The sequence below is a fragment of the Canis lupus genome, chromosome 1 (assembly GCF_048164855.1).
Source record: "Canis lupus baileyi chromosome 1, mCanLup2.hap1, whole genome shotgun sequence".
Classification (NCBI taxonomy): domain Eukaryota; kingdom Metazoa; phylum Chordata; class Mammalia; order Carnivora; family Canidae; genus Canis; species Canis lupus.
Genome location: NC_132838.1, coordinates 45,721,219 through 45,744,500, shown reverse-complemented (window position 1 = coordinate 45,744,500; position 23,282 = coordinate 45,721,219). Strand labels below are relative to the sequence as shown.

Genomic DNA, 23,282 nt, shown 5'->3' with positions numbered 1-23,282 from the left:
ATAGGCCTCCTTGGACCCATCATCTTAGTAAATTCCCCACAAACCAGAGTATGGCTGTAACTTAGAAGGTGAAAGCATCAAATATCACAGTACAAAGAAAGGGAGAGAGCCTCCCATCGGAGGAAGCACATAACTGAGCTCAGAAACCAACAGCCTTTTAACTGATGATGAAAAATTTATCTCTCCAGCACACCAGGCTATCTGCAGCAACAGGACTGGCACAGCAGATAAACAGAGGGTGATAAATTACAATCAGGAGAGTGTTTGCTTAACTTGGACACAAAAGGAGGAGGGTTAGCTGGATAAAAAGAAATTTTAATGCTATCAGGCTACAAGACCCGACATATCCAACCTCCCAAATCATTCCTGGCCAATGAAACATGAAGGCTCAAAGTTCACCGCATGTATTACTAGTGTTAGGTTACAGACTCAGATCTTACAGACTTCTGTCTACCAAGTAATTCCACACATCTCTGCTCTAATAAGCTGTTCTATATTCTAACTTTCAAAAGGAAATGAATTCCCCTTGTTTCTAAGTCATTGAGAAAGATATGACCATCATTTCTTATCTGTAAATATTATCAAACTTGTTAGTGTTGCACTAATGACAATATATATAGTAATATGTTCTTGTAGGGACTATTTTGAAATAGTTTCACATCCACATAAAAGTTTCAAGAATAGTTTAAAGAAGTCCCACATCCCTCCCCAATCCAGATATCCAGATATCCAGTTTCTCCAAGTATCACCAACTCACCAAATTTGCATCCCTTCTCTCTCTCTCTCTCCCCATCTCGCCCCCCACTTTTCTTTCTCTCATTATATACAAGTGTTAGAGTAATGGTAACTATATGGTATTCTTTTTATCTGAAGTTCTTAAGTGTAAATCATATTTCCTTAACATTTCAGTACTTTGCCCAATGTTGTGATAACAATCCATTTTTCTTCTATTATACTATAAAAGATACAGAAGATCAAGATGGATTTGCAATATTAGGATATATTCTGGTTTTTACTTTTCAAAATAAATTTCTATAACTCATTTATATACACACCCAACATACATTAATAACAAATATTAATAACATCAATCTGCTAGATACTAAATTTACAGCAGTCAATAAAACAAGCACAATCCCAGCACTTAGGGAACTTACCCAATATTTCCTACAATTTACATCCGTCATAGAATTTATGGTTAATCAGATCACAAAGAATAAAGATTTTCTTGTGTTTCATATCACACTATCAATTCCATAATCCTTAAGAACTTCAGTATTTATTAAGTATAATCAGGAGATAATTAGAATTAAAAGCTATATGACCAATCAATAGATCAAATAACATAATTTCAGATGGCATATTAATGTGAAGTATTATCTTGCCATCTGAAATATAAATGAATCACTAGTATTTTTATAGTACAAGTAAACTAGTAAAAGTAAAATCGCAACAGATTTAAATTATATTCTGTATTTTTTTGCATCTTAATTTATTCTGTATAAGAGCACTAAATAGTTAATACATTGTCCTCCCATGTCTCTCCTCCCCACACAAACTACAGGTAACAAGTTTAAAAAGTAAATCTACTTTCCATGGTGGCAAGTGCTAAATGAGCTGTGAGAGCTACATCTTTAAATAGAATAGTATGGGGGAAATTGCCACCTCATTTTAAATCAGTTTGCTAAGGTCTTTGAAAGAGATGAGGTTTCAGAAATCATTGGATCGAAAAGAATCATAGCTGAAAAGAGGGCATTTTAGGCCAAAAATATCTTGCCAGTAGACTTACAGGAAACACAATGGTCTTAGTAGAAAGAATGCATGCTTTGGAACCACGTGGACTTGGGTCTCAATTCTGGCTTACTCATTATTAATAGAGCATTTTTGCCCTTGGGCGAGATTCTTTCCTTCTCTAAGGAAAACAAACGATTCTTTCCTTCTTTAAGGAAAATAAATGCAGAGAATGGAACCTAACTTGAATTGTAAAAAGAATTAGAAAGAACAAACCAGCACATAGCATGCACTCCATCATTGGCACAGATGGACAGTCTAAGTAGGAACCACTTTCTGCAGGAGAAGCCCCCCATGAAGCTCCCTGTCTCCACCATGGACCTGTAGCTTCCCTGGAGTCACCTGCCCAGCCTTTGTTTGGCATCCAGAACCTCCAGTCTTCACATTTTCTACTAGAGATGATTTGCTTCAAAGAAAGCAGAAACAGTGAGTGGAGAGAAAATGTTACTGCTAAAACGATCAACAACAACTCCACTTTTACCCAAATAAAACACACTTGTAGTGTTATTTCTCTTATCCTGACATACACCTAAAAAACATTTTTTCCCCTATAACAGCCACATTCTTTTTCTGACAAATCAGATTTTTTGTAACTTAAAAAGAAAATTTTAAATGAAAATAGCTTCCTTGCCCTGAGGTCAACTATTCTAATTTCCTTTCCAACCAACCATTCATATCATTTTTTAAATTAATGCTCTTTCTACAGACTGCTATTATTTCACATTACCACTACACTTTGATAAGAAGTGAACCAATTATAAAACTGGAGGTTAGAACAGCTGTTAAAATGTACACTCAGAACAAGGTTAGCTGCTGCTAATGCAACAGACATGCCAAGACTCCACTGCAAGAAAAGTCAGACAAACTTTCCAGCCACGGCCAAAGCCAACAACCATTGTAGTACTAATGGCCCATCGCTAATGAGCAAGATTGGCAGCTAAGCAGGCAAAAATTCAGAAGATGCAAAGACTAAACCATATTCCATTATCTATTTTTTTTTTTTTTAAGACTTCAACAGAAGTCCAGGTAGGAGATGAACTAGCTATAGAAGCAGCCCTTTGTGAAGACAGGCCCATCCCACCTCCAGGAGGGAGCCCACCCTACAGTTCTCAGGGCCAGAAGAGGGCAGGAGCCCTGTCCTGGCCACAGTCTGGGCTGGGAACCTCCTGAGGTCGAGGCCTTGCCCAAGTTCACAGGTGTGTCTGGCAGCCAGGCCAGGAGAGTAACACAGCCTCTGGTTTCATGCTCAAACAAGGAGCCAAGTTGGACTGAAGATTTTGAGATCTTTCTGTCTGAGCATGCTGAGTTTATGTGTCTGTTGCATCATTTATGGCACTATAAAAACATCCTTCAGCGTCTGGGCCAAACTCTCCCACAGTCCATGCACCTTCCCAAAGACACCAGGGCCCTCGGAGTCACCTTGCCAGCTCCCTCCCCTCGTGTCCCCAGCACCATGGGCCCATTTCTGACTCCTTCACCCAGAACGACCTAACCTTGCCTCCCCTCCTACTCCCTCCTTGCCCTTCACAGCCACAGCCACACTGTTTGGGGCAGCCCTGTGTGTTCCTGTGCCCTCCTCTTCTCTGCATGTGCTCGGCTCCAAATCTCTCTCTAGTGACCAAGGACCACAGTAAGTCACAAATCAGAAATCACAAATCCTGAAATCACCGTGGCTCAGCCACCATACCACAGGTGTGAGCCGGTCACCCGCAGGCCCAGAGCCCTGACCCAGTGAGTGCGCCCCAGCACATCGCTCCTGGCCTCGCTGGGCCCGAGGCGGGGACACACAGCCCACACACGTCTCTACCTGGCCTCGGGAAGGACCGTACCTTCCCTAATGCTCTCCAAACTTGGCTTCCGATCTCAGGGGCTTCTCAGGATGCCTGTGGACAGATGGATGGACGGAAGAAGGGACAAGGGCCAGGCTGTGTGGCACTGGGACCTCTCCTCCTCCCTGGGCTCAAGTTTGGAGGCTTGAAGGCCTGTGGGTGAACAGCCCGGCTGCTCTCTCGGGTGAACCCAGGACAAGGGAGCTAAGGGGAGAGAGGCATCAGCTGGGAAGGTGGCCGGGACACAAAAGCAAGAAGTGAAGGTGCTGGACAATAGCCCCAGGTCAGATCTGAAACCTGGAGCCAACCTCTGCCCTTCCTCCCTTCTCATTGCCCACACAGACATGGCTTCGTGGAGCTGACTGGAAAACATCTCCACAGATGCCCCCGGGGAGGCTGCCTGCAACTCCTCCTGCCTCGGCCCCTCACCCTGCACCCCCACAGGAACTGCGGCTATAACACATCACAATCCCGGTGCCTGAGGCAAGCCTCCGGGGCCAGCGGCTGCCAGGGAGGGGGTACTGCCCTGCAAGGGGCAAGGGCGCAGCCGCCCCACGCTCAGTCCTCTGTGGGCCTTCCAACTCTCCAGGCCAGCGCCAGAAGGACAGTAGCGAAAATTCTTTTTAAAGCACGTAAGCCAGCCAAACAGCAGTACTGGAAACAGGAAACACTTCTAGAGGTGAGTGGTATCCTTCCAGGGAGTCCTGGGGAGGACGCAGAGATAAGGGGCAGGAGTGAGCACCGGGTGGAGGGGGGGAGGGGAGGGCAGATGGAATAGAGAACTGAATGCAGAAGGGCTGAGCTCTCCATGGTCTCCCCTGCTGCCTCCTTCCCCTTTTCCTTCCCACAAAAATAGACCGTCGATGGCTGAGAGCCACAGCAGAGGGCTGAACCCACTGATTAAAACCAAGAAAATGGGTACTGTGTCTGGGGGAAATCCCAGTGTACATGTGGAAGAGTAAAAGGCAGTTTGGAACCTCCACATCAGAAAAGGTAGCCACCCCCCTCAACCCCGCAAGGGGTAAGATGCACGTACAGGCACCTCCCTCCTTTCTTTGACAATTACGAGGGAAGCAGGGTAAGCAGGGTCTGCCTGCGACTTACAGGGGCCTATTTTGAAAGCTGTCTCTACACCTGCAGAGATGATCAAAGCCAATTTCTCCACTTATCAATGGAGTTCATTCATCAAAACTCATCAGCAAGGGAAGATCACAACTTACCTGAGGAAAAGTCTGGAAAACTTACCAGAACATGAAAGGGCTATAATGAACAAACAGAACTGGCCCCAGAAAAAAACATAATTTGTAGGACCCAAGAAAACTTTTAGAAAATCCTAATAAGTATCTTCAGATGGATCTGAAATAAGAGTGTGTCCATAAAGCAAGACCAGGCTGCTATGGAAAAGAAGTCATCAGAGAAAAAGAGCTCTGGACAGGAGAAAAGAAATAAATTTAGAATTTCTGAAAAGAACCTCAATGGATTTGAGACATAAAATGAACCAAGCTAAATACCAAGGCTGTAAGCAGAAAGAAAATATTGAGAAACATTACAGAACAAAAAGTTGAAAGCCAGGGAAAATAGATCCAGAGGTCCAACATCCAGGCAAGATGAGTTTCAGCAGCAGCTGTAAGGGGAGGGAGCAAAAACTCAGAGCATGAAGAAAAGTCTCCCCCAGCTGACCCAAGTCCTGAGCCACCAAGTTGAAAGGGCCCAACGAGCCTGGAAGCTGCAGGTGGATGAATGAAGAACACCCACTTAGAGGAATGCACCATCATCCACGGTCTCCCTCACACCAGAGGGGGCTCTGCAACCTGGCCCCATCATGTACTTGGGAAACCAAAGATGAAATGAGCTTGTCCTAGGTTTCCTGTACCCAGCCAGACTCCATTATCAGGATTTGGAATGAGAATAGGAAGAGACTGCAGGGTTGTCAAAAGATTTTGGGTCAAGTCCCAGCTTGAACTAACTAGCTCACTGACCTGCTAGAGGTTGCTGGGCTTCAGACTCCCTGAAAATGGAGGGAGTATTATGCACTTCCCTCCTCTGACCCCCTGCATAGCAGAATCACCCCAGAGTTCCTGAAATGTAGCAGGCCTGGGCCCCACCCGCAGAAATTCAAACTCACAGGCCTGGGATGAAACCAAGGAAATCTTCATCTTAAATTTCCCAGGTGACTCATGTACCCAGTGCTGAAAACCACTGGACAGGAAGGTTCTAGAAGCCCCGCTGGCTCTATAGAAGGCAGCCAAGGGCATGGGGAAGAACAGTCAGCAGAACCTGCATGTAAATCCACTTTCTACCTCTTCCCATCCACGTGATTCTAAGTCTCCTGTTGGAATCTGGCTTTCCTGATGTGTATAAAGGAGAGGATGATGCTTCCCCCCACAATAAGGCAGAAACAAAATTATGCAAGGAGGGGCAGCTGGCTGGCTGCGTTGGTAGAGCACGCCACTCTTGATCTCAGGGTCCTGAGTTCAAGCCTCACACTGGGCAGAAAGCCTCCTTGAAAAAAAATTATGCAAGAACCTGGATACAGCAACTGGCACCTAGTAGGTGATCACAAAATGTAATTATTACAATTCTGTAATTTAGGTAACAAAAAGGATAAATGAACTAAGAAACACCAGTGACATCTTAAGTTCTCTGATGAACGGCTTAACCAGTGGGACTCTGCTGTATAAACCTGCCCAGGGGGCAGGAGCTAAGAGGGTCCCAGATGCCAACTGTGCCAAGCCCTAGAAGGACAGCCGCTTGAAACAGGATGGGGCAGGAGCCCACACCCACTGGGAGGCCCCAGGAAAGGCTTTCCTCCCCAAATGAATAAGCACTGTAGATAAAAAGTCTAGGGAAAAGTAGAATAAAGCTGTAACACTGGCTCCTGGCCAATCTGCCAATGAATTCCAATACAAAACTGTTTCAACTGAGACTTAATTTATTTGAGAGCAACTTGGTGGCAGCACACCACTTATTTTCCTCTCGTGCTAAAAATAAGAATTTCCAAACTGACCTAATTAGGACTAACATCACATCAGCAACATGAATACCTCAGACCAAGAAGGAAAACGTATGGAGAAGTTCATTTTAAAACAAATCTTATTGTTCATATTTTAATTGAAGTGGTTTAAGAATTTAAAACTAAAGAGTGTTTATATACCAAGTATTCACTGGTAATGAAGTTTAGAAATTTAAGGCACTCATTTGAAAAGAGTTAACTGACCAAATCAAAGCTCTGAAATGAACATGCAAGATATTTTTTTTTTAAAAAAGTCTTTCTTCCTCCACTGACCAGAAATTCAGAACAATACAAAATTCCTCCTTGTTTTACTCATTCTCGGTATCATTTTTTTCCACCACACCCTTTTTCTTTGGAGCGCAAATCAAGCCAAAAATAATTTGAGTAAGTTCAATCCAATGGAAATGGTTACTACATGTAAAAGAACAGATTTTGAACTCCTTTTAATCTCATCTTTCCAGAGTCAAAGTAAGTAGAGAAGATCTCAATTCACCACAAACATAAACAAGTTTTATAAAGTTTCCCCAAAATCTCTGGAGAGAAGAAAAAAAGAAGTAAATTTTTTTCAATCATTTTCTAGTATTCAAGTGGCCCCAAACAGTACAAAATCCCTACTTGAGTGAGAATAGCATTTAATTGGTTTAGAGACCTTGTTTTTCACCTTTAATTTAGGATCCAAATTCTACTTTTGTCCAAGAAGTGAAAATGAGTTTGGCAAACATACCCCAGTGCCCAACTGACAGCTGAACAATAGGCAATCTGGAGGCTGAAATCTACATCTAAAAGTAGGGGATTTGGCTGAGCTGAGAAGTCTGACAGCAGCTGCCCTGACTCTATTAGGCATTACAAATACCGAGGTCCCTCCTCATCATGAATTCTGCTACAAAAAAAGAATGTGATCTGTTCTTTGATTTTGGCCTCCATTTTCATGATAGGAAGTAAATATATATTATTTTTGAAAGCTCTATTTTTCATGAAAAAAAAAAAAGAATTTATGCTACTGCTGGAGGTAAAACAAAGCAACAAGAAAACCAGAATTCCACTATTGCTTAACTCTGCTTGTGTCACGCCTCATTAAGCATCTTCCTGCCTGACATTCTGCAAGTTGCTCCCAATGAGTCCATCTGGTCACTAAGTGATGCTTTCAATGACAAAGGCTCCCTAACATCTCCATCAAAGGCCTGAGTGACACTGAGGAATTCCCATAGGTAATGAGATTATTCTAATCTCTGATTGATGAAGTATTTTTCTAAGTAAGGAAACAGATATGAAGATGAATGGTAGGGGTGGGAGAAGAAAGTAATTACCAGACAAAGGAGGGAAGATGATGCATCTTCTTTGACACATGAATATCTCAAGGTCATAATTATCATGGAAATTTTATACAATTTCTCAGAAGATGCCGCTACAATTTTATAATGCAACACTCCAGGCGAAAAATTCAAAATTAATTGGTTTGGGTCAAAGGTCACATCACAATACTAAATTACAGTACAAATTGACTGCCAAACTGAAGTTTGGAGAAAGGGTTAAATTAAACATGGACTAGACTGAGTTTCAACTACATAAAGCATTTTCCATGCCAAGGGCATCCCAGCTACCTGTCAGTCTTTGAGTGTAACACATTTTTCCAGATCTTTTTGCTTCTGAGAATAAAGCTCAGAGGAAGTAAGAAGTTTGCTACAGGCAGTTCCTACTTTATTCTGCCTCTCATTTTGGAATAGAGACAAGATACCTTGAGCTAAACAAAGTTTAAGCTTCTGGGATGATCCCTCAGAGCCTTGGGAAGGGCCCCAAAGTGTGTTCACAACAGGCGTTCTATTAAAAGTTTTGGAAAAGAGTGTTCTTGTGTTCTTTTTTAAGAGAACCCCAACTGTATGCACTTGAGGCCCAACAAAATCCGAATCCCCCCGGGCCTACACTCCACTTCTCCTATCCTTTACCTCATCATCCAATAGCTTCTGGAAATGTCAGGGGAGGAAAAGAAAGGAACACAACCCTCAGGATGCCATCATGGCCATCAAGATTTTGTCCCAGGCAAGATGTCAAGTAGTTTTCTCACTTCTCAGGTTAGGGGCAGGGTAGAGCGAGGGGTTGGGGAGGCACTTCATTATTGCTACAGAGGTTAAAAACCAATTTTGGCAATCAGAACTTTTTTGGAGAACTGACCAAAACATTACTCTTAAGTTGAAAACTCAGTGTGTGTTAATTTAACTCCCCATCATAAAACCGTGTACAGAGGGAAATGGCTTTCTTTAAAAAATATATTTTTTAAATTATGGCAAAATATATGTAACAAAATTTGCCATTTTAACCATTAAGTGCACAGTTCAATAGCATTAAGAACATTAACACAAACGTACAGTCATCGACACCATCCATCTCCAGAACATCTTCACCTTACAAAGCTGAAATTCCACATCCGTTAAACATTAACTCTCCTATTCCCCTCCTCCCCCAGTCCCAGGCAACTGTGGCTTTACTTTGTCTCTATGAATCTGACTGCTCTAAGTATCTCATATAAGTGGTGAAAATGGTATCATACACTGTTTTGTGACTGGCTTATTTCAACAGGGGTCCTCAAGGTTCATCCATGTTGCACTGTCAGAATTTCCTTCCTGGGGCACCAAGGGGGCTCAGTCGGCTACCTTCAGCTCAGATCATGATCTTAGGGTCCTGGGATCAAGCCCCACCCCCACCCCAGCATCCATACTCCATGGGGAGTCTGCTTCTCTTTCTTCCTTTGCCCTCCTCTCCCCACCCCTGCCCCACTCTTTTTTCAATGTGCTCTTTTTCAATCTCTCGCATAAATAAAATCCTTAAAATTTTTTTGATTAAAGAAAAATTTCCTTCCTTTTTAAGGCTGAAAAATATACCATTGTCTGTACATACACTTTGTTTACCACATTTCATTTATCCATTCATCTGTCTGTGGGCACTTGCATTGCTTCCACATTTTGACCATTGTGAATAATGCCATTTTCTGAATAAGCTACAAATACCTGTTTGAACCCCTGCTTTCAATTTTTTTTGAGTATATACCCAGAAGTGGAATTGTTGGATTATGTGGTTTGTTCTATTCTTCATTTTTTTAGAAACCACCATAATGTTTTCCATAGTGTCTGTACCATTTTACAATCCAACAGTGCAGAAAGGTCCCAATTTCTCCATATCTTTGCCAACATTTATTATTTTCTGTTTTTTTGTTCTGGGGAGACTTTCTGGTAATGGCCATTCTATTGAGTGTGAAGCGGTATTTCATTATGGTTTTGATTAGTGATACTAAGCATCTTCTTAAATGCTTATCGGCCATTTGTACATTTTCTAGTCCTTTGCTTAGAAGGACATAAGTCTCTTGCTCAATATTTTAGACTCCCCATAATTACTAGCCCATTCCAGCATGAATCCACTTATAGTAAATATGCTGCAAGATAGGGAGAAATATCTAGAATTGGAGAAGCAGAAACTGACTTTGTTTATAAACAATAATTGGGTTTGACTCTATTCTTAAAGAACAGGTCTTTGGTTCTGTAACTATGACAAGAAGTAACACATACTGGAATTTCATTGGGTTCCAAGCATTATACTTGATGCTTTACATACATGGTCCCATTAAATTCTCACAATAATGCTATGAACACAATTAGTAGCCCCTATTTAAGGATGAGAAAACCTGAGATTCGAAATAGCTAAAGCACTTTGCTACAAATCACCGAGATGGGGAACTGAAGAGCTGAAATTCACACCAGCACTGTGGAATTTAGGGAGCCCAAGTTCTCAGCCATTACATTCTGCTGTCCTAGTGCATCTAGTACATGAGTACAAAGCCCAGGAATGTGTGTGCTAAGCAAACAGCAACACTTTGGGGTAAAAAGTAGAACTCAAAGGCCTTTTACGACCATCTTTTATGGACTGAATGTTTGCGTTTCCACCACCACCCCACCCCCATTCGTATGTTGAAATTTGACCCTTAATGTGATAGCATTAGGAGGTGGTATTTGGATAGGTGAATAGGTTAGGAGAGTGGAGACCTCATGCATGGGATTAGTGCTCTTATAAAAGAGGCTCCAGAGAGTTCCCTTTCCCCTCCTGCCATGTGAGACAGTTGCCTATGAACCAGGAAGCAGGCCCTCCCAGAATCTGCTGGTGCTTTGATCTTGGAATTCCCAGGCTCCGGAAATATGAAAAAAAGGTTTGTACCATGCTTAAACAAAGAGTTTAACAAGATTATAAATCATACAAAAAAATTAATGATTGTAACCAAAAAATTTACAGTATTTTTGTTATAGCAGGCTAAACAGACTAAGACAGAAATTGGTACCAAGAAAAAGGGTGCTGCTGTAACAAATACCTAACCCTGTGGAAGTGGCTTTGGAACTGGGTAATGGTAGACCCTGGAAGAGTCTGGTGGTGCATGCTATCTCACTCTACCATGTAAGGATCAGTAAGGATGATTCTAGTGAGGACTAACTTAAGAGAAATACAGAAAGGGATGTGGTCTCAATGTTTGTGTCCCCTCCCCCCAAATTCATATGCTGAAACCCCAACCTGCCAAGTGATGGTAACAGTAGGTGGGATTTTTGGAAGGTGATTAGATCACGAGCCCTTATGCATGAGATTAGTACCCTTACAGAAGATGGCACAGAGAGTTCACGAGGCTCTTGTGCTAAGCGAAGATACAAGAACCTAGCCCCCTGGAGGAAAGCCCTCCCCTGACCATGCAGGCACCCTAATCTTGGATGTCCAGCCTCCAGAACTGTGAGAAATACATTTCTGTTTTTTTATGAGCTACTCAATCTGTGGTATTTTGTTATAATCAGCCTGGAAGGATCAAAGACAGAAAGCTTCCATTTTCTTGGAGAATACTTAGGTAATCATGAGCGCAATGTGTGCAGAAATACACTCTGGTGGTGGTAACAGTCACTCTGATGAGGTTTCAGATGGAAATGAGAACATTACTGCAAACTAGAGGAAGGGCAATCTTTGCTGCAAAGTGACAAAGAAGCTGACTGCCTTGCATTGGTGATCCATTGTTTTGTGGAAGGTTGAACTTTGGAGTGATGAACCTAGATACTTACCTGAAGAAACTTCTAACAAAGTGTTGGATATGCAGGCTGGAACTGGTCTGGTTTCCCAGATTCACAACTGGAGAAGAGTTTGCCTCAGGACAAATGGTACCATATGTTTCACTCACAGCTCATTTAGATGATACTTAAATGAGACTTTGGACTTTGAAAGTTGATGCTGAAGGACTTCAGACTTCTGAGGCTATCCAGATGAATGAATGGGTTTTGTATTTGAGAAGGACATGAATTCGGGCAGGGCCAGGGAAAATGTTATGGACTGAATGTTGGTGGCTCTCCAACTTGATATGTTGAAATCTCAACCCCTCCCTCCCCCCCCGCCATGGCATGTTATTAAGAGACAGGGCCTTTGCGAGGTGAACAGGTTGAGACACCCATAGTAAATGCCTGAGAAAAAAGAAGAGAAACATCTTGCTCCACTCAACTGGCAACAAACAGCTCTCCAAAGGAGTGGTTTCAGAATCCTCTATCAGAAAAATTCTAGATAGAGGAAGGATTTTTTCAAATATTTTTTTCAAATATTTCACATAACAAATATAAAATCCTTAGGAATAAAGTTAAGACATAAGAATGTATTCAGTTAAGACAATGCTATGTTAGGGATCCCTGGGTGGCTCAATGGTTTGGCGCCTGCCTTCGGCCCAGGGCTTGATGATCCTGAAGTCCCAGGATCGAGTCCCGCATTGGGCTCCCTGCATGGAGCCTGCTTCTCCCTCTGCCTGTGTCTCTGCCTCTCTCTCTGTCTCTCATGAATAAACAAATAAATCTTAAAAAAAAAAAAAAAAAAAAGACAATGCTATGTTATAATCGAAGGCTATATAATCACATGAGTGGCTGCAAAGTTTTTCCTTCTCATTAGCTTCAATAAGATCAGAATTAAAATAATATTTTTAAGCATTTCATCTACCTCAATAAAGGTATTATTTAATCTTTGAGCAAATCCTAGTATCAAACTGCAGATTTATATAAAATGATAAATTACCCAGTTTATATCAAGATTTCTAACAGATCTAGACAGATTACCTACATCATTTAAAGTAAGATTCTAGGGGCGTCTGTGTGGCTCAGTTGGTTAAAGCATCTGCCTTCAGCTCAGGTCACAATCCCAAGGTCCTGGGATGGAGACCTGCATCAGGATTCCCTGCTCAGTGGGGAGTCTGCTTCTCCCTCTCCTCCCCACTCATGCTGTCTCTCACTATCTCTGTCTCTCTCAAATAAATAAAATCATTAATTAATTAATTAAAATAAAGTGAGACTCTAATTGGCAGCAACCATGGGAGTGAGCTCGGAAGCAGGTCCTCTCTCCCAGTGAACTCCAGGATGACAACAGCCTCATGACACACGCTGAGTCATGGGCTCCCAGTGATGCTGGGCCCAGACTCCTGACCCACAGAGGCTGTGACATGTAACTGTTGCCTTAAGCCTCCAAATGTTGGGGTGATTTATTACACAACAATATAACTAATACAGTTACCCTTTTAAAAATCATCTTAATGATGAAGACAGAGTGCTTATACTTCTTTCAGTTTCTAAATTTCCATTTTAGGCTGAAATACTCCTTACAATACAGAACCAAATTTTTGTTGTGTGAACGTTATAAAACCTTGAACTGAATTTAATAAAATTTGATTCAAATTTTAAAAACAAGAGGAAGAAAGATTAAGACACACAAGGAGACATGGGGGGCTGTGCCAGTATGGCAGGATGAAAATGTGAAGAGGTAGCAGGAAGGGGACTGTCTGCAAGCCAAGGACAGTGGCCTCCGATAAGACCAAACCTCCTAGCATCTTCATCTTCGGCTTCTAGCCTCCAGAATGGAAAGAAAATAAATTCCTGTTGTTAAAGCCAACAATAACAACAAAATAGGATTCTATTATAAGGAACATTTTAAGATACAAATGAGATAAGATCACTGAAAACACATCTGATAAGCTACCAAAGCAGAAGCAACTTTTTTCTTGGCAAAGATCAAGGCAAAGATCCCAATGACTGATACCGCCCTGGGATGAACTGCCAAAGGAGGCCCAGCAGCACCAGGGTCAGACCTTCTGAAGACAGCAGCCAAGGTGGGATCTCAGGCCCACACCACCACTCACAATTCAGAGGAGGAAGCATAATGGAGGTCACAGGGGTTCGAGTCAGCCGTCCACTCCAAAAGCCAGTTACCCTCGTGACAGAGACAAGCAGGCTGATGTCCTGTCCTGAGGCAGGGCTCTGGCCACACAGATAGCAAGAGGTTGGCAGCATCTTTCCCCTTTCTAAGGAGGTCAGGATGCTATTTGGTGAAGAAGCGCCATGGCAATCAGCCCAACCCACTGCCTTGCCCCATGCCCCCACCACACCTGGCCTAACCCTGTTTATGTTTCCCAGTTTTGTCTTTTGCCTCTAGCTTTCTAGGTTTTAGAAAACCTAGTTTCTCAAAAAGCTTCCTTACTTTCAAATAATGCAATACCTCCCCACCTCTCAGGGATCCCCGTTCATCTCAACCAGCATCACCCATCGAGAAACACAGCACTGAAAACCAGAACAAATAGCAGAACACAAACAAGGCATTTCTACCAAATGGCCCCAAGTAACTGAGACAAGGAGGTCTGAAAGTAAGAGAAGGTAGAGAAGAAGTGAGCTCAACATACAGGGAGAAATGCCATCGGAAGTATAACAGCTCGCTATGTTACATGACATCACACAATTTATAAAGCCCTTTGTATACATTACCTCCTATATCCTCCCAACATTCCCTTATTTGTGATCCCACAACTAGTAAGTAGTGGAGCTGGGATGTGAATTCATGCCTTTGGTCTGAAAAAGTATAGCATTAGCACTTCTCAGAAATCTCTAATTTGGGGACACTTGGGTGGCTCAGTGGTCGAGCGTCTGCCTTTGGCTTAGGGCGTGATCCCAGGGTCCTGGGATCGAGTCCTGCATCAGGTTCCCCACAGGGAGCCTGCTTCTCCATCTGCCTATGTCTCTACCTTTCTTTCCATGTCTCTCATGAATAAATAAATAAAATCTTTAAAAAAAAAAAAACCCTCTAATTTCTATCAGAATGTCATATAATCCATCTCTTCCCATTAAATGAATGGCAGTGGAAAAAAAAAAAAAAACTGGTATCTCTCATCACATTTAGGAAACTACATAATAATGAAAGAATTATAATTAAAGGAAGGTCAACTCCAAACTCTGACTGCAGCTACTGTAAACACACCACCCCAACTACCCAGGAGATCAATAAAAAAATCTCAGCCCATACATTCCAATATTCCAGAGCCCTCTCCCACAGGAAGTCACAATGAAGCCTAAACCCCTCTGCCTGGAGTCCATTTCCATGGGAACTCTGCTCTTTAGATCATACACCCTTCCACCAGTAGTCATCACACTCACACTCATTTTTAAAAGTCTAAGTTTAGTTTTTTAATCATAAACATAGTAGTTTTCTTCACACTACCTTCTTAAATCAGCACAGTCTTAGTCATGGTCTTCAATGTTTTGTGGAACAGACAAGAAAAAGCAAAGGAAAAAGGTCACTCTTACTCAGCATTTTGCATCCCATCTCCAGCTGCCACAGGGGGAGACCGGTTGAGGGAAAGTGGAAATATGTCATGACACCTCCTCGAATACAGGTGGCACCAAGAACAAAGTGTCAGTCTCTTTAACCCAAGGCTTCCCATCTCAGAGAAAATAGAGGGAGGGCACGTGAAACCCAGTCCACACAAAACCAGCTAGCAGATGGTAGGTCAGAGGGCACCAGGGAGCAGCAATGCCTCTCACAACAGGTGGGTAATCCGAAGGATGACAAGGGCAAGAAGGCTTAATCAAGCCTGGAGGACTCAGAGACTTCCCTCAAATTTACTATGATCCTTATCACAGGGGTCTGCTTCACGTTGGGAAAATTCACCAAGCTCCCAACGTGATCTGTGCTCTTTATACTTCAGTAAAAAGATTCTTTTTTAAGTTTTTTCTTTTTTAATTACTCCTTACTTAGCAAATCTCAAAGGAGAAAACTCTCCAAATTAAGCTCTACTTTCTCCTATGGCAGGAGAAAAAGATTGCCTCTTTACTTCTTAACAGTGAAGATGGAGAAACAAAGAACTCCTCATGGTTGGCTAGATAGTACAAAAGCAGGAGCGAGAACAAAGACCCAGCCAACCACAGCTTCAGATAAAGCTGCAGAACAGCAATGGAGACAAAAAAGTAAGGGCCCAGAAACAAACCCTGAAGAACACAGTGAAAACTACTCATGCTGATCTACAATATCAGGGCAAAAGATCATTTAGCTGTGGGTAATAGGAGTGAGGTGTTTTTCTGTTATTTTTTCAGGACAATAAACAGAAAGATTTGAGAATCTTAATCATTTGAAAGGTAATTGCAGAACTATCAGACTAAGTGGGAAAAAATGGCACAGTTTACTTAGAATCTAACATGTGCCAGGTGCAGTGCCAAGCTATTCCTAGTATTTCAGGCTCACAACTAAATTTAAGGTGGAGATTTTATTGCCCCCATTTTACAGATGAGAAGGCTGAGGCTTGGAAAATTTGCAAAAGAGCATACATACAATAAGGAGTTCGTGGAGAAAAGATTTGAATCAAATCGAATTCCAAAGATAATGCTCCTCCCAGTACACTACCCCAGATTGTCAGGCAGCTTGGAAGAAAGTTTGTTAACAAGACAGAAAAACTCTGAGTTTTTCTGAAATAACAATTAGGTGAAGAGAAATAGACTTATAGAGAGGCTTGCCTAAGGAAAAAGGCAAATTTCTCAGAACCCAGCCCTGAATCTAATAACTAATAATTTTACATTTCTGAACTGTTAAGAATTTTAGAGCTAATGGGGACCTTGAGGTCAACTCACTTTTCACGGGAAAAAAAAGGGAGTAAAAAAACATATTTCAATACATTTCCCATCTCTCTTTTTCATTCAACAGTTGTCAACAAATGTTTGCTGAGTGCCTACTATGTGTTAGAGCATCGTCAAAATTCTAATCAATCATCTGCTTTAATTTTCCACCTAAAAGACCTAAATTATGCACACTGGATATACAGTTATTTTTTCTTTCTTCAACCTGCCCAGATAGACTTACCAAAAAGTGCATCAACTACTGTTAATGAAGCACTGAATATAAGTGCCAATCCTAGAAGTAAAAATTCTACAGAAATTTTCATACTGGGGCACCGGGCTGGCTCAGTCAGAAAAGCAGGCAACTCTTGATCTCAGGGTTGGGAGTTTGAACCCAATGTAGGGTATAGACATTGCTTATATAAATAAATCTAAAAAAAAAAAAAAAAGAAAAAGAAAGAGAGAGAGAGAGAGAGAGAGAGAAAGAAAGAAAGAAAGAAGAAAGAGAAAGAAAGAAGAAAGAGAAAGAAAGAAAGAAAGAAAGAAAGAAAGAAAGAAAGAAAGAAAGAAAGAAAGAAAGAAGAAAGAAGAAAGAAAGAAGAAAGAAGAAGAAAGAAGAAAGAAGAAAGAAAGAAAGAAAGAAAGAAAGAAAGAAAGAAAGAAAGAAAGAAAAAGAAGAAAGAGAAAGAAAAAAAGAAAGAAAAAGAAAGAAAGAAAGAAAAAGAAAGAAAGAAAGAAAGAAAGAAAGAAGAGAAAGAAAGAAAGAGAGAGAGAAAGAAAGAAGAAAGAAAGAGAGAGAGAGAGAGAGAAAGAAAGGAAGGAAGGAAGGAAGGGAGGGAGGGAGGGAGGGAGGGAGGGAGGGAGGAAGGAAGGAAGGAAGGGAGGAAGGAAGGAAGGAAGGAAGGAAGAAAGGAAGAAAAATTTTCAGAGCACCTATGTGGCTTAGTCAGTTGAGTGACTGACTCTTGGTTTCAGCTCAGGTCATGATCTCAGGGTCATGAGATCAAGCCCCACATCAGGCTCCAGGCTTCACATGGAATCTGTTGGAGATTCTCTTTCTATCCCTCTCTCCCTGTCCCTTCCACCACTCGTTCTCTAATAAAAATGAAAAATAGAGAAAAATTAATTTTCATACTAAAAAAAAAAATCTTGGCACCATCATAGCCTTCCAAGAGTCTTACTTCATTTAGGCAAGGACTGTATGTAAGGCCCTGTCCCAGAAGTAATCACAGTCCACTAATAGTCATTTGTATTAACAAGATTCATAATGTTTTAATGTATGATTCTGATAAGAAAAAGAACTTCCACGCTTTTCCAGAAGCATTCTTTGAGACTACATTAGGTTTAATTTTCTTAATTTTGGGAAAAAAGGAACTAAATTTGATCCCAAATTGCTTAGACTTTACAGTTCCAGTAAGGATGATCCTCTCTCTCTCTCTCTCATACACACCCACACAGACACACACACACACAGAGATGAATAACATGGTATTTGCAAAACTCCAAAATTATTGAGTCTCCTGATTTAAACACAGGAAAATAGGTTTAATGTACAAAAATAAAAAGCTAGCAAAATTAAATTTACCACTTACACATCCATCCAGTAAATGAAAAATTAGCACCAACCATCATTAGACAAAATAATAGGCTCATTTCCTCCAAACCATATCTCTATACTTTTTTCTCTTTAGTTGTGAATGCTTCTTTGACCCTGTTTCATTGAAATACAATTTTATATTTCCCTAAATTGATTTAAGGTAGGAATGCCTGGCTGGCTCAATTGGTGGAGCATTTGACTCTTGATTTCGGCTCAGGTCATGATCTCAGGGTTATGAGATCAAGCCCCACATGGTGCTCCGTGCTCAGCATGGCGTCTGCTTGAGATTCTCTCAAGCTCTCTTTGCCCCTCTCCCCACTTGCCCTCGCACTCTCTCTCTTGCTTTAAAAATAAATTTTAAAATAAATTAAATAGGGATGTCTGGGTGGCTCAGCGGTTGGGCAGCTGCCTTCGGCTCAGGTCGTAATCCAAGATCAAGACCCACATCAGGTTCCTGCAAAAAGCCTGCTTCTCCTTCTGCCTGTGTCTCTGCCCCTCTCTCTCTCTCTGTCTCTCTCATGAATAAATATTTTTTAAAAAATAGTAAAACTAAATAAGCAATTTTTAAAAATTTATTTAAGGTGGATTAGGGGTCCTCTAAACATTAAAAATATTTATGATTTGCTAATGAAGATGCTTTTAAACTTTATTAAATCTTCATAGTAAAGAGCATCTACAAAAACATTTACAGCTAACATTATACTTCCTGGTGAAGACTGAATAATTTCTACCTAAGATAAGCCAACATTGTCTTGGAGGTGCTAGCCAATGTGATAAGGCAGGAAAGATTGGTTAGCTAACCTAGCCAGGATTCAAATATCGGACTCACAGACTATCACATGCTCTGAGGCAGAAGCTCCATGAAGAAGCAAGTGATAAAAAGGCTTCTTTCATTTTTTTTTATTCACTCAGTTACAGGAACATAGCAAACATCCCAATGAAGATATCCAATTAGAAGCTAACAACAATGGACCCACAAGAGAGTTCCCAACTAGAGGTGTATTAACTGGACAGAAATGGAGATGTATAAATGGTAGTTGAAGGCAGGGGTAAAAACGTGATTATCCCAAAAGGATAAAGAGGGCCCGGGATGGTCCCCTAAGGAGAATGTCATCTTAGAACAGTGGGAAGAAGATGGAGAATCCAAAGGGCAACAGGAAAGGAATGACAACCAAAGAAAGAAGAAAGCCAAGAGAAAGGGGCTAGGCCAGAAGCCAATGGTAGCAGATGCTTCAAGGAAGAGAAAAGAGACAGAAATGTTCAAGGAAACAGAGTTGCTCTGAGAAAGATGTACATGAGAACAATCTCTTGGACGAAATTTATTTTTCTAATTCATATCTGGCACAGTTGTTTTTTAAAGAAGCTAAATATTTCTATTCTTAAGCTTTTTTGTTATCTTTAAACCTGAAACACTTGCTTTGCTTCAGAACCAAAGGGCTATACCAATTACAAGATGCAGGAATATCATAAAATAAAAGATATTTTTAAGCCACTGATATTACAGACCACAGATAAAATACAGCCTTATGCTTTTGAGCAACATTATCTTTTTCATTGATGCCCAGAAAAGAGGGTCAACTGCCCTCCAGGAATTAAGAGTATAAAATTTAGGGAAGCCTGCATAGCTCAGATGGTTAAGCACCCAACTCTTGATCTCAGCTTGGGTCTTGCTCTCAAGAGTTCAAGCCTAGTGTTGGGCTCCGTGCTGAGTATGGAGCCTCCTTAAAAATTAAAATTAAAATTTAAAAAAAAGAGGGACACCTGGTTGGCTCAGTGGTTTAGCATCTGCATTCGGCCCAGGGTGTGATCCTGGGGTCTCAGGATCGAGTCCTGTTTCAGGCTCCCTGCATGGAGCCTGGAGCCTGCTTCTCTCTCTGCCTGTGTCTCTGCCTCTCTCTCTAGGTCTCTCATGAATAAATAAAATAAAAATCTTTAAAAAAAAAAAAAAAGATATAGAACTTAACCATGGCTCCTAAAAGACCAAAGAAGTGGCCCAGTGGTAACAACACAAAATTCGGTCTCTCTGGGCTTCCTTCCAACAGGACTTAGGTCTGGGCTGCAGAGGTCCTGAGGATATCACTGCGGCAATGAATACACGCATACTCAAAATGGGACCCAGCTGTATTATCCTATTCCCAACAACCAGGAAGGGAATCATAAGACCTAGGAACAAGGAAAATCAAAACCAGTTTGACCAGATGTGTTTAATGTACAATGTAGCACTCACACATGCAAGGCACCATCATGGCCAATATAGAGAGGAAATACAAATGAGCATTTCAATCTCAAACTACAATAACTTAACACATAGTTATTTTGTGTGTAAAGAGAGAAAGTATTAGACCAAATTATTTTAGTCTATATACAACACAAATGTTAAAAAAAAAAAAAAAAAAAAAAGTCTCCTGGCTCTCTGCACCTGCTCCTTCCCATTTGACAGATAGCTGCATCTTCTGGTGCAGTGCCAGCCGCATCCCCAAGACACAACGGTGAAGATGGGAATAAATGGATTTGGCTGTACTGGGCCACTTTTAACTCTGGCAAAGTGGATACTGTTGCCATCAATGACCCCTTCATTGACCTGAACAACATTGTCTACATGTTCCAGCATGATTCCACCCACAGCAAATTCAACAGCACAGTCAAGCCTGAGAAGAAGAAACTTGTCATCAATGGAAAGCCCATCTCCATCTTCCAGAAGAGAGATCCCACCAACATCAAATGGGGTGATGCTGGCACTATGTTGTGGCGTCCAATGAGGGCTTCACTACCAGGGAGAGGACTGGGGCTTTGAAAGGAGAAGCCAAGAGGGTCATCATCCCTGTCCCTTCTGCTAATGTCCCATGTTTGTGATGGGCATGAACCATAAGAAGTATGACAACTCTATCAAGATTGTCTGTAAAGAGCAGCCCCGGTGGCTTAGTGGTTTAGCACCACCATCAGCCCAGGGTATGATCCTGGAGACCAGGGATCAAGTCCCACGTCGGGCTCCCTGCACAGAGCCTGCTTCTCCCTCTGTGTCTCTGCTTCTCTCTCTCTCTCTCTCTCTCTCTCTCATGAATAAATAAATAAAATCTAAAAAAAAAAAAATATCGTCAGCAAAGCCTCCAGCACCACCAAGAGCTTGGCCCCTCTGGCCAAGGTCATCTATGACAACTTTGGCACAGTGTGGGGGACCCATGACCACAGTCCATGCCATCACTACCACCCAGAAGACTGTGGACAGCCCTCTGGGAAGCTGTGGCATCATGGCCAAGGGGCTACCCAAAACATCATCCTTGCTTCTGCTGGCACCACCAAGACTATAGACAAGGCCACCCTAAGCTTAATGGGAAGCTCACTGATATGGCCTTCAGTGTCCCCACTCCCAACACCTCAATCATGGATCTGATCTGCCTCTGGGAAAAAGCTGCCAAATACAGTATCAAGAAGGTAGTGAAGCAAGCACTGGGGGGGCTCCTTTAAGAGCATCCTGGGCTACACTGGGGATCAAGTTGTCTCCTGTAACTTTAACAGTAATACCCACTATTCTACCTTTGATGCTGGGGTTGGCATTGCCCAAAGTGACCACTTTGTCAAGCTCATTTTCTGGTATGACAATGAGTTTGGCTACAGCAACCAGGTGGTGGACCTTGTGGTCCACATGGCCTCCAAGGAATAAGAGCTCCTGGATGACCAGCCCCACTGAGAACAAGAGGAAAAGAGAAGCCCTCAGCTGCTGGGAAGTCCCTGCCCCAATTCATCCCCCAACACACTAAGAATCACCTGACCTCCACAAAAGATTCCATCCCAGACCCCCTCAAGAAGGGAAAGGGCTTGGAAAGCCCTACCTTATCATGTACTATCAATAAAGTATACTGTACACCCCCAACAAAAAGTCTCCAATGTCCTCAAGAGGTACAGAGTGAGAGAGAAATTTGAAGAAAACAATTCCTAATTGCCCTCAGAGAATTCTCTCTGAATTACTTTGGCAGATGCCTCAATTCTCTATTTAATTTTTCTTGTGTGTGGACAGGGATTTAATGATTAATAATACACAGGACACAGATTGCTATCAGTATCTGTATTCTTCAAAATTAAACCTGAGTGGTCTATTCCATGTACACATGATGAGTGGGTGGTGGGGAAAGAGTCACCGTCATCTTTCCAAACTGATGATGGGTGGTGGGGAAAGGGTCACCGTGTCATCTTTCCAAACTGTGATTCCTGTTCACAGAACAACAGGCTCACACAGGCTTAAGACATGTGTATATACAAGGACAAGACACATCCAAACAGAGAGGAAAACATTTTGGCAAAATGGCTTGAACTGTTCAACCTAAACATTTCCCTTCTCTCATTAGTGCAAGCTCTCTCAGTGAATTACTTATTTTTCCACTTACAGATCTTCTATATACTATAAGGTATATTTTACATCTTCAGAGGTTCTTCTATCTTCTCTAGTATTTATAGGAGCAGTGAATTCTCTACCTCAATTAATTGCCCCTGGTTTCACTATACACATCTTCCAAGTAGGAATTTAAGTAACTTTTTATAGATCCCTCAAATCAAAGATACAACATGATATTAATCCCCAGAAACTTTCTTTACTCTCAATTCCACCTAAAAGTGAGAAAAATGAGTAAGATCACTGAAATTAGTAATGTTATATTTTAATCTTTAAGTCTATGACACAAATCTGATATATTTAGTTTCTTTTACTTAAAATACAGGCTCTGTAGTTGGTTCAGTTTTAAAAGAAAGTCACAGATATCCAGATGAACGACCTCTTCAATTTCAAAAACAAAAAACTAGTGATCTGAGAAAACTAATAAAAAAAATAAGCTGGAGAAAAACTATAAAATAGAAAAAAATATTTAAAATATCAGCAATAGGGGCACCTGGTCGGCTTTGTTTGTAGAGCATGTGATTCTTGATCTTGGGTCACAAATTCAAGCCTCACACTGGGCATAGAGCTTACATTTTTAAAAAATGAATAAAATATCAGCAACAGCACCTGAATCATTTACAAAGGCTCACATGGATTTGACTTGACTGATTCTAATATATACGTAACACATGCATATGTATTTAGCCTTTTAAAAAACCAATGGACAGGGGGCGCCTTAATGGCTCAATGAGTTGACCATCCCACT

General features: G+C 41.5%; 1 protein-coding gene and 1 pseudogene across 1 annotated transcript in view; one reads left to right on the top strand and one right to left on the bottom strand.

The window, feature by feature from the left end:
* The window catches only part of TIAM2 (TIAM Rac1 associated GEF 2), a 217,946-nt gene that overhangs the window by 159,987 nt on the left and 34,677 nt on the right, over window positions 1-23,282 (bottom strand). The window lies entirely within an intron of this gene.
* LOC140604680 (glyceraldehyde-3-phosphate dehydrogenase-like) lies at window positions 4,484-21,808 on the top strand (annotated as a pseudogene).